This window comes from Elephas maximus, chromosome 25 (assembly GCF_024166365.1).
Source record: "Elephas maximus indicus isolate mEleMax1 chromosome 25, mEleMax1 primary haplotype, whole genome shotgun sequence".
Lineage (NCBI taxonomy): Eukaryota > Metazoa > Chordata > Mammalia > Proboscidea > Elephantidae > Elephas > Elephas maximus.
The window spans coordinates 37,104,135-37,115,596 of NC_064843.1; the positions used below are offsets into that span (position 1 = coordinate 37,104,135).

Sequence of the window (11,462 nt, forward strand, 5' to 3'; positions counted from 1 at the left end):
AGCAATTGATCTCTATTTGCTTGGAGCAACAGAGGAAGAAAGAGAGTCAGGAATAAGAGGAGGGTGTGGAATGTGTGGCTAACTGCCTCCATGAACAACTGCGTCCTTTGCCATGAGACCAGAAGAACTGGATGGTGCCTGGCTACCATCACTGAACATTTTGATCAAAGATTCCGAATCCTGATCAAAAGGGGGAAGAGGAAAACACAGAACATAATTTCAAATTTTCATAGACTCTATACTTCCTGGAGCCATGAAGGTTGGATGAACCCCTGTAACTATTACCTTGAGATAGTCTCTAAACCTTAAAACAAAAGTATCTCCGTAGTCTTCTTAAAACCAAGCAATAATTTAACTAATAAAAAATGTCTGCCTTGAGTGTTATGCTCTTTTAAGACCTATATGGGACCAAATCGACAAAACCAACTTGAAAGATTAGATAGGAACCTTAGGGAGCAGTAAGCTTATGTTAAAGGGGAAGGAACAATTCAGAAAAGGAGGGTAAGAATGGTTGCACAACTCGAAGAATACAACTGCAGAGACTGAGTTACTTAATACGGTCTTATAACTCCCACACAATGACTGGGTGCAACTATGGAAATAAGGTGTTTGTGGCCCGCCAAGTGGACTGAACAGCTTGCTAAGAATGCAAATATGGTGAATGGAGCCCCTGGGTGTTGGGGGGTTATGCAAATAAGGTGTATTAAACCCTAACGAGGGTATTGGTCAGTTTTGCCACCTCGCTAGGCTTAAAAAGGGAACCAATCCCAGGGCAGAGAAGGGACCTCACTACCACCAAGAAAGAAGACCCAGGAGTAGAGCATGTACTTTGGAACCAGGGCCCCTGCGCTGAGAACCTCCTAGACCCAGGAGACAGAGAGTTCTAACACTGGAAGCAGTGCGAGATTATGAGAAGTAGTGGCAACAGAACCAGAAGACCGGTGCGAGACAACATGGTTGGCTTCCTGGAGATGGGGCAAAGCGTCCACAGTGTACATACCGACCTACAGAGCAAGAGAGCTGAGCACTTGCTTCCTGGCACAGGGGGGTGCCTCTAGGCACTTACTGGCAGAGCTGAAGAGCGTTATAACACTTGAACAAGCAGGCCAGAAGCTAGGTCCAAGTGGGGGCTGAGGGCCCAGAGAGGAAGCCTGTCCTGAGGGTGCCAAGAGGAGGCCTGCACAGCCTAGAGGAGCTGAGAGAGCTGTCCTGCAGTGAAGAAGGGAGGCTTTGCCTACATGCTTCCTGATCCTGATCCCGAGTTGTAGCCTGTTACTCCCCTAATAAACCCCATAATCTTGAGTATTGTCTGTGAGTTCTGTGTGGCCACTGCAATGAGTTATCAAACCCAGCAGAGAAGTAGAGAATGCCGCTGAGGGAATGCGTGGTATCAGAACTGGTAAACCGAATGGAGAGACGAGGCAGGTCTGACCTCTACTTCATAGAAATAAGCCTTGGGCTGATGCTGACAGTGATTCTGCCCCCTTGTGAAGTTAGAGAACTTCTGATGCCACCATGCCATTTTTACAGTAATCAATGTCACCTGAACTGATGTATGTTTTGCTGTGTATATTCACCAACAAAATAATTTTTTTTTTTAATTTAAAAGGAATCTATTTTTAAAAAGGGCAAAAATAGGGCTTATAGAGAAAATAGTATGAGGGGAACAGGACTTAAAAACTTAAAAAAAAAAAAAAAAAAAAAAGATTAATACCTAGCTTTGGGAGATTTAAAAGTAAGATGAAATCCAAAACTAGAAAACAGCATGAAAGACAAGAGGGGAAACGGTCAAAGTTCAACATTAGTTCAAAGATCGACATTAGTTGTAGACTAAGTATTCATGTTGAAAAACACAAGGGCAACCACTAGAAAAGAGAATATATAACTTCTAAACCAGCAGATGGGAAAAAAAGGAATTAAAAAAAAAAAAGTCCAATAAAAGCCAGGAAAGGAGTTAACACAAAAAAGTTATGGTCGGTGTTTAAAAAAAATAATAATTTCCAACTGTAAGTTTTTTATAGCTGCTAAAAAAACGACAGAGAAAGGTTGAAAGTAAATAGCTTGAAAGGGATATGGCAACCATATATTACCAAAAAGAAAATAATTTAAAGAAAAAAGCATTAATGGGGCTAAAGAGTGATATTATTTAGTAAAAAAAGAAGTACTTCAAAAAGCTGTAACCATCAAAAACCTCAATGTACACTGTGGTAATTAGTTTCCAAAAATGGCCCCCTACTATTTGTCCTGACTCTGGGCTAATCCTGAGTCTATTGTTTTATCCAATAGAATGTTGATAGAAGGGGCACTGTATGAGTCACTTATATGAAATAAGCAAATATACAGAAATCAAAGATCAGTGGTTACCAGGTGGGAGGGAGGGGGAAAGGGGATGTTATGCTTAGTGGGCACTGAGTTTATGTTAATGCAAAGGAATGATTTGGAAAAGGATAGCGAGAATGGGAGCGCAACTTGAAGAATGCAAGCAATGTCACTGAATTGCACATGTAGAAATTCTTGACATGGTGTGTGTTTTGTTATGTGTATTTTCACCACCATTAAATAAAAAAAAAAAGCTAGATGGCAGATTTAACCCAATCAATAATTACATTAAATGTACATGGTCCATGCATCCCAGTTAAAAGACAGAAATTATTAGAGTTGATAAAAAAGCAAGACCCAACTGTAAGTATTTAAAAAAAAACAAAACCCAAGCCCATTGCCGTCAGGTCCATTGTGACTCAAAGTGACCCTACAGGACAGAATACCACTGTCCCCATACGGTTTCCGAGGAGCAGCTAGTGGATTCGAACTGCCAACCTTTTGGTTAACAGACAAGCTGCACCACCACATGCTCCACATAAAAGTAAATGTTAGAAAAAAGGATATCGCCAGGGATAAAGAGGAGAAAGTTTACTAAAAACAAAAAACTTGAATGTAAGATGGTACAGACATTTTGGAAAACTGGACAGTTTCTTAAAAAGTTAAACATAAATTACCACACAACCCAGAAGTTCCACTCCTAGGAATTTAACCAAGAGAAATAAAAACGCATGCCCACACAAAAGCTGTACACAAATATTCATAGCAGCATTATTCAAAATAGCCAAAAGGAGGAAACAATTCAAATGACCATCAACTGATGAATAACTAAACAAAATGTGGTCTATAATGCAAAAATCCTCAACAAAATACTAGCCAATAGAATTCAACAACATATCAAAAAAATAATTCACCACGACCAAGTGGGATTCATACTTGGTATGCAGGGATGGTTCAACAATAGAAAAACAATCAATGTAATCCATCACATAAATAAAACAAAAGACAAGAACCACATGATCTTATCAACTGATGCAGAAAAGGCATTTGACAAAGTCCAACACCCATTCATGATATAAACTCTCAGCAAAATAGAAACAGAAGAGAAATTCCTAAACATTGTAAGGGGCATTATACAAAGCCAACAGCCAACGTCATCCTAAATGGAGAGAGACTGAAAGCAGTCCACTTGAGAACGGGAACCACATGAGGATGCGCTGTATCACCACTCTTATTCAATGTTGTGCTACAGGTCCTAGTTAGAGTTATTAGGCTAGATAAAGAAATAACGGGCATCCAAATTGGCAAAGAACTAAAGGTTTCTCTGTTTGCAGATGATATGATCTTATACACAGAAAACCCTAAGGAATCCTCAAGAAAACTACTAAAACTAACAAGAGTTTAGCAGAGCCCATCAGGATACAAGAAATACATATATCAGTTGGATTCCTCTACACCAACAAAGAGAATGTCAAAGAAGAAATCACCAAATCAATACCATTTACAATAGCCCCTAAGATGATAAAATACTTAGGAATAAATCTAACCAGAGACATAAAAGACCTATACAAAGAAAATTATAAGACACTGCAAGAAACCAAAAGAGACCTACATAAGTGCAAAAACATACCTTGCTCGTGGATAGGAAGACTCAACTTTGTAAAAATGTCTATTCTGCCAAAAGTGGTCTATAGATACAAAGCAACCCCGATCAAAATACCAGTGACATTTTTTAATGAGATGGAGAAACAAATCACCAACTTCGTATAAAAGGGAAAGAGACCCCAGATAAGTAAAGCATTACTAAAAAAGAAGAACAAAGTGGGAGGCCTTACTTTACCTGATTTTAGAACCTATTATACCACCACAGTAGTCAAAACAGCCTGGTACTGATACAACAACAGATACATAGACAAATGGAACAGAATTGAGAATCCAGACATAAATCCATCCACATATGAACTGCTGATATTTGACAAAGACCCAAAGTCTGTTAAATGGGGAAAAGGCAGTCTCTTTAACAAATGGTACTGGTATAACTGGATGTCCATCTCAAAAAAATGCAACAAGACCCATACCTCACACCATGCACAAAAACTAACCCAAAATGGATCAAAGACCTAAATATAAAATCTAAAACGATAAAGATCATGGAAGAAAAACAGGGACAATGCTAGGAGCCCTAATACATGACAAACTGTATAGAAAACATTACTAAACAATGTACAAACACCAGAAAAGAAACTAGATAACTGGGAGCTCCTAAAAATCAAACACCTGTTCTCATCCAAAGACTTCACCAAAAGAGTAAATAGATTACCTACTACAGAGTGGGCAAAAGTTTTTAGCTATGACATTTCTGATCAGCGTCTGATCTCTAAAATCTACATGATACTGCAAAAACTCAACTACAAAAAGAACAAATAACCCAATTAAAAAATGGGCAAAGGATATTAACAGTCACTTCACTAAAGAAGATGTTCAGGCTGCTAACAGAAAAATGAGGAAATGCTCACAATCATTAGCTATTAGAGAAATGTAAATCAAAACTACGATGAGATTCCACCTCACCCCAACAAGGCGGGCATTAATCCAAAAAACACAAAATAATAAATGTTGGAGAGGTTGTGGAGAGACTGAACACTTACACTGCTGGTGGAAATGTAAAATGGTACAGCCACTTCAGAAATCAATTTGGCGCTTCCTTAAAAAGCTAGAAATAGAACTACCATACAACCCAGCAATTCCATCCTTGAAGTATACCCTGAAGAAATGAGCCTTCAAATGAACAGATATATGCATACCCATGTTCACTGCAGCACTGTTTACAATAGCAAAATGATGGAAGCACCCAAGGTGGCCACCAGTGGATGAATGGATAAATTATGGTATAGTCACACAATGGAATACTATGCAATGATTAAGAACAACAATGAATCTGTAAAACATTTCATAACATGGAGGAATCTGGAAGGCATTATGGTGAGTGAAATTAGTCAACTGCAAAAAGACAAATATTGTATGAGACTACTATTACAAGAACCATAGATGAAGATTAAACAGAGAAGAAAATATTCTTTGATGATTATGAGGGGGGGAGGGAGGGAGAAGGATATTCACTAACTAGATAGTAGACAAAATTTTTTTTTTTTTTTGATGAAGGGAAGGGCAATACATAACACAGGGATAGTCAGTACAACTGGACTAAACCAAAAGCAAAGAAGTTTCCTGAATACAAGCAAATGCTTCAAAAGCCAGAGTAGCGGGCACAGGGTCCTGGGGGCCATGGTTTCAGGGGACACCTAGGTCAACTGGCATAACAAAACGTATTAAGAAGACATTCTGCATCCCACTTTGGTGAGAAGCATCCGGGGTCTTAAACGCTAGCAAGCAGCCATCTAAGATGCATCAATTGGTCTCAAACTACCTGGAGCAGGGGAGAATGAAGAACACCAAAGACACAAGGTAAATATGAGCCCAAGAGGCAGAAAGGGCGACATAAACCAGGGACTCCATCAGCCTGAGACCAGAAGAACTAGATGGTGCCCGGCTACTGCCGATCACTGCCCTGACAGGGAACACAACAGAGAGTCCCTGACGGAGCAGGAGAACAGCGGGATGCAGATCTTACATTCTTGTAAAAAGACCAGGCTTAATCATCTGACTGAGACCAGAGGGACCCTGACAGTCATGGTCCCCGGACCCTTTGACAGCCCAAGATTGGAACCATTCCTGAAACCAACTCTACAGACAGGGATTGGCCTGGACTATAAGATAGACAACGATGTTGGTGAGGAGTGAACTTTGTGGCTCAAGTAGACACATGAGACTATGTGGGCGACTCCTGTCTGGTGGCGAGATGAGCGGGCAGAGGGGGCAGCAGCTGGTTGAATGGACACAGGGAATACAGGGTGGAGAGGAGGAAGGCGCTGTCTCCTTAAAGGGAGGGCAGCTGATAGTGCACAGCAGGGTGTGTATGGCTCTTTGTGTGAGAGACTGACTTGATTTGTAAACTTTTACCTAAAGCAAGATACATAAATTTTTTTTTTTAAAGTGGTCTATTTATACAATGGACTACTACTACTCAGCAATGAAAACAAACCACTGCTACACGAAGGAAGTCAGAAGCAAAAGGTTACATACTGTGAGATTTCATTTATATGGCATTCTGGGAAAGGAAGAACTTCAGGGACAGGAAATAGATCAACGGCTGCCCAGAGCTGGGAGTGAGAAGGTGTACTGACTACAAAAGGACAGAGGGAATTTTCTGGGGTGATAGAACTGATTTGTGTCTTAATTATAGTGGTGACTCCACACCTGTATACATCTGTCAAAACTCACAGGACTATACAAATTTTACTGTATATAAATGTATACTTTAGTTTTTAAAAAGGATAGAAGCATATTAACACCAACATTTGCTGCATTCAAGTCACACATGGCATACCTTTAAATAGCGCTGTTAAAATACCAAATATGTCACAACAAATCTAAACTAAAAAAAAAAAACAAATGAATTTGGGCATTTAAAAAAAAAAAAACTCATAGAACTGTACAGCAGCACACTAAAAAGGGTAAATTTTACTCTATGTAAATTATAATTTAAAAATGGAAAAAAAAAATGAGATACTATTTGACACCAACCAGATTAGTAAAAATTGTTAAAACTAGACAACACTCAGGCTGTGGAAAAACAGGAATTCTTATATTCTGCCTCAAGGAGTATAAATTCATACCATCACTTTGTAGAACAGCTACAACTATCAAGTAATGTTGATCAGGTGCAACATACACACCCTAGAGAAGCTACTGGGCACATGCACCAGGTGACATGGACAAGAGGACTCTATACACCATTGTTCGTTACTGCAACAACTAGAAACATCTCAAATGCCCGTCAAGTGTTGAATGGACAGATAAATCACCATATAGTCAAGGCATAAAATAGCATATAGCAGAAAATATGATGAATTCCAACTGAATGCGGCAACACAGATCAAGCTCAGAAACAACGATAAGCAGAAGTACCAAGTCAGAGAAAAAAAATTCAGTATAATTCCATTCACATAAATACATATTTAAAAACAGAGAAAATTAGACCTTAGACTTTAAACTTCAGCAATACACACACATCGGTAAACCTTTAAATACAAGTGAGGGGTAATGAATATGAATAGTGGTTATTTTCAGCAGGGAGGGAAAAAGATATGATCAGGGTCCTTCAAGTGTTGAGGTTGTTCTACTCTTGAGCTGACTGGTGGGTACAATGTGCCTTTTTTTTTTTTTTTTGCCTTAGTTATTCTCTAAAATAACACAAACTCTGATGAACTCTCTTTTGTATAAATTATGTATTTCACAATTAAAAAAAAGGAAAAACGAAATACTCCTACAATAAAAACAAGCCATGCACAGTAGGTTTTACAGGCATGTTCTTCTACCAAAAAGTAACAAGCAATATCTATCTTATGCTACCACGGAAAATCTGGAGAGGGAAAACAGCATAGATTGTTTTGACAACAAAACTGAACAAAGTTTCAAACTGGAATATCACAGGTCATGTCACTTATGAATACAGATGCAAAAATCCAAAATAAATTATTCATAATGTAAATCCAGCAATGCACACTTAAAAAGAAAACTATGTCAAGATGACATGTATCACAGGAATGCAAGGCTGCTTGAGCACTGGGGGAAAAAAATCTATTAACATAAGTTACGATATTGCCAGATTAAAAGATACTATAACTCCTTTACTCACACAAATATTTATTGAGTGCCTACTTTTTTCCTAGAGGCCAAGGAAACAACAGTGACTATAATTAAAAATCCCTCCACTAATAAATGAAGCTTATGTTCTAGTCAACAACAAAACAGACACATAACACAGTATTATCAGACAGTGATAAATACCAGGAATAAAAATACAAGACAGGGAACAGAGAGGCTGGGAGGGCTATAGGGGCATGCAGGGGGCAGGGTACAATTTGAACAAAGACTTGAAAGAGGTATGGGAGCAAAGCATGCAGGTATTTAGGGGGAAAACCTTTGACATTTGGTACAAGGACAAAAACCCTGAAATGGAATCAGGTCAGCATGTTCAAGGAGGCTAGTTCATTTAGCAATTAGAGTAAACTAGGGGGAGAGAATTAGATAAGGGGGACTGAGGTTGGGAGACAGATCGCGTAAAGACACTACAAGGATTTGGGCCTTTACCCTAAGTGAAAAAAATCACTGGAGGGTTTTAAGCAAAGGAGTAACATGATCTGACTTACATTTTTAAAAAAGTGTCTCTGGCTCCTGGGTTGAGGAGGGTAGCAAGAGTGGAAGCAAGGACACCAGTTAGGAAACTACTAGAATAAATAATGTAGGAGAAAGAAGACGGTGGCTTAAACCAGGGTGGTGGCAGTGGGTAACAGGTGACTGGTAAGATTGGACATATTCTGAAGGTAGAGCCAATAGGATTTACGATGGATCACATGTGCTGTGAAAGCAAAAGAAAGGAGTCAAAGACGGCTCCGAGGTTTCTGACCTATACAATTTAAAAGATGGAGTTTCCATTAATTGCAATAGGGTAGATCGAGAGTCGAACAGACTTGGGAGGAAAATAGATCAGGAGATAAATTTTGTACATGTTAATTGTGAGATGTGATGTTCAGGGAGGAACCCAGGGTCAGGGTATAATTTGAAAGTTGTCATTGATGGAGAAACAGATGGAGAAGCAACGGAGACAAGTTAGCAACGCAAAGGAACATGAAATTTAAGTGTTGCAGAGGGAGATACTGAGAAGAACCAAGTACTTCATTCCCCTAAACTCCAGACAGGGTCAGAACATAGATAAGCCAGGTACCATGGCAGGCAGGGATGAGGTGTGGGGTTGGGAACATGGTGACTGTTTTAAAGTCTGCTTTAGGCGGAAGTAGATACCCTGCTCTATCAGTGTACATCTAACTGATAGCCACCCCTGCAAGACACAAGGCAAGCCACCACCAGTCCACAAAACCACAGTGTACTGCATTTCCACACTAGACTCTGAAGAATAAGCCCTCAACCAGGGATCACCAGACATTTCAGTTAAGCCTGAGGTGTGAAATCTCTGAGCCACAACCAACAGAAAAGGCATGGGCTGTATACTACACATATATATTTAAATTTTTTTATCTGTATTATGAATGTTTCTAACGTAAAGTTAAATACAGCCTGTATCAGAACAAACACACCAAAGTACACCTACCACCCGGAAAAAAACGTAATCATTTCCCAGATCTGAGAGACGTGAGTCTCCAGATCAAAAGACTCACACCAAGGTACATAAACATGGGAATGACCCTAAAAGCTCTAAAGGAGAGACTACAGGAAAACGAAAGGTGGAGGGGGAGCGCACACAGGAATCAACAGCATTTTAGATTTCAAAAGCAACACAGGATATTACTTTTTTCTTTTGAGAAAATAAAACTTACAGTTTGGGGGTTTTCAAACACTCCTGGAAAAGAGACACTGCTAAACATTCCATACCACATATCTCAATTCTGATACTAAAAATTACTATTCTGAAACAATTCGACTGTTTGACATAGAAAACTGCTACCGTAGCAAGTTAAAACAATCTCCTATGTGTTTTTCCACTGCATTCAGTCAACATTATTGAGTACCTAACTAAGACAGGTGCTACAAATATAGCCAGGAACAAAATAAAGATTCCCTGCCCAGTCTAGTGAGGAGAGACATATCAGTCACCCAAATAATTATATAAGCTTCTAAGGGATAAGTGCAGGGTACAACCGATATTCAAGTTGAGACCCATAGCTAGGCAAAAGTAGAGGGAGCAGAGTTCCAAACGGCAGACCCTACAACTGCAAAGGAACTTAGGAATTCAAAGAAATGAAAGAAGGGCAATGTTGGTGAAGCAAGGTTTGCATTTTTGATACATGTAATGGGAAACCACTGACAGGTAACAAACAGAAACGTGTGTGATTACAGAGGGGCAAAGAGCTGGGTTATTAGAGGGCAAAAGTGAAAGCAAGCAGAGCAGACAGGAGTTATTTCAGTACCCAGCATAAGAGGATAAGTTAGACTAGGGTGGTGGCAATAAAAATAGACCAAAAAAAAAAAAAGTGTAAGTTTTGAAAGCAGAATTGTCAGGACAGATACTTCCTGAAGAAAAAACTGACATGAAGATTCATCTGTCTCTCAAAAGAGAAAACTGAAACAAAAAAACTAGCTGGCATTTCTTAAACCAAACCAAACCAACAAAAAAAAAAAAAACCCAGTGCCATCGAGTCGATTCCGACACATAGCGACCCTATAGGACAGAGGAGAACTGCCCCACAGAGTTTCCAAGGAGCGCCTGGAGGATTCGAACTGCCGACCCTTTGGTTAGCAGCTGTAGCCCTTAACCACTTTTTTAAACATAGTCCCAAGGAAGTCCGGAACAGGTACAATCTCATTTTCCTACAATCCTAGCACTCTGAAATCACACTCAACAAACTATAACTTTTTTGTTTTAAAAATATACATCACTTTACCAACCCTGAAATTACCATCCTGCCACCACCCCCAGGTAACACAAAATCATTCTGATGGTAATGCGTCCAAATCACGGTTACCTGATCTTTACCTTTTCATTCTCCCAGGGCTCTGAACTTCAGGAGGTAGAAGGGAAAAAGGCAGTTCTCATCAAGTCTGGTTTACCAGGGTCCTGAAAACAATCAAGTTCTCTCTTCTCCCTGAGTTGGCTGGGAATACCGATAAAGAGATACCCCCACTTTTAATGGCTGATTCAGACCTCCCTTAAGAATTACCCAAAGAACATCGAAGAGGAAATCACCAAATCAATACCATTTACAGTAGCCCCTACTAAGATAAAATACTTAGGAATAAATCTTACCAGAGAGATAAAAGACTTATACAAAGAAAACTACAATGCATTCCTGCAAGAAACCAAGAGACCTACATAAGTGCAAAAACATATCTTGCTCATGGTTAGGAAGATTTAACATTATAAAAGTGGCTATTCTACCAAAAGCGATCTGTACATTTAATGCAATTCCGATCCAAATTCCAATGACATTCTTTAATGAGATGAAGAAACAAATCACCAACTTCATATGGAAGGGAAAGAGGCCCCGGATAAGTAAAGCATTATT

General features: G+C 39.3%; 1 protein-coding gene across 3 annotated transcripts in view; it reads right to left on the reverse strand.

Annotated features, from left to right (window-relative positions):
- Positions 1–11,462, reverse strand: part of ASXL1 (ASXL transcriptional regulator 1) — a 93,786-nt gene that overhangs the window by 50,313 nt on the left and 32,011 nt on the right. The window contains exon 4 of one of the 3 annotated variants that reach the window (XR_007515463.1): positions 1,928–11,051. The exons of the other annotated variants lie outside the window; for them this stretch is intronic. The gene's annotated coding sequence lies outside the window, so the exon portion shown is untranslated. Of the gene's footprint in view, positions 1–1,927; positions 11,052–11,462 lie in introns of those variants that run through there. 3 annotated transcript variants of the gene reach the window in all.